This window comes from Abrus precatorius, unplaced genomic scaffold (genome assembly GCF_003935025.1).
Source record: "Abrus precatorius isolate BTA unplaced genomic scaffold, Abrus_2018 Scaffold5, whole genome shotgun sequence".
NCBI lineage: Eukaryota > Viridiplantae > Streptophyta > Magnoliopsida > Fabales > Fabaceae > Abrus > Abrus precatorius.
Genome location: NW_020874395.1, coordinates 890499 through 891417, shown reverse-complemented (window position 1 = coordinate 891417; position 919 = coordinate 890499). Strand labels below are relative to the sequence as shown.

The following is a 919-nucleotide window of genomic DNA, read 5'->3' as shown; positions in this document are numbered from 1 at the left end:
ACATCCTTCCGAAGATCCCCACTTGCATATTCAGAATTTTTTGACCATTTGTGGAATGATTAGAATGAATGGTGTGAGTGATGAGGCTATCTAGTTATCTCTTTTTCCATTTTCTCTAAGGGATAAGGCAAAGAGTTGGTTGTTATCCCAACCGGAAGGAAGTATCACTACTTGAGATGATTTAGAGAGCAAATTTCTGACGAAGTATTTTCCAACCTCTAGAACAACTAAGTTGAGGCAAGAAATTTTGGCTTTTTCTCAAAAGGAAGATGAAACATTGCAAGAGGCATGAGACAAATTCAAAGAACTCTTGAGAAGGTGCCCTTACCATGAGCTACCTGAATGGTTTCAATTAAGAACTTTTGATGATGGCTGAATGTAGCAACAAAAACAATGGTAGATGCAGCGGCTGGAGGTTCATTTGCTCGAAAGACCTTGAAAGAAGCACGCCAACTTATTGAAGTTATTGCATCCAACAATTACAATCATAAGGAAAGAAATTCTTCAAAAAGAGGTGTGATAGAACTGAACAAATTGGATGCATTGCTGGTTCAGAACAAAGTAATGTCATAACAACTAAATTCCCTCAATGCCAAGCTTGAAAACATGAAAATTGAAGGGAATAAACCAGTGCACTATGTAGCCCCCACCAGCCAAGAGCAATATCATAAGGGAACAAGTGAAGATAGAGTTAAGTATTTTCAGCAACAAGGGACTGAACAGGTGAATTTCATGAATAACATGCCAAGGCAACAAAACTTTAATTCAAAATCGCGGTGGCAACAGCAGAATTTTCAACAAAAACTAGTTTATCCACCTTAACAGCAGTAGTTCAGACCAAATTCTAGCTTAAATACCAAGCCACCAAATCAAACATACTATACTCCACCTACACAAAGATAGAACCAGCAAGGAGGAC

At 38.2% G+C, this 919-nt stretch overlaps 1 non-coding gene across 1 annotated transcript; it reads right to left on the bottom strand.

Annotated features, from left to right (window-relative positions):
- Nucleotides 1-229: 229 nt before the first annotated feature.
- On the bottom strand, nt 230-336 carry LOC113868244. Its single transcript, XR_003505266.1, has one exon. It is a non-coding gene; the product is annotated as a small nucleolar RNA R71 (small nucleolar RNA).
- Between the last annotated feature and the right edge of the window lie 583 nt (nt 337-919).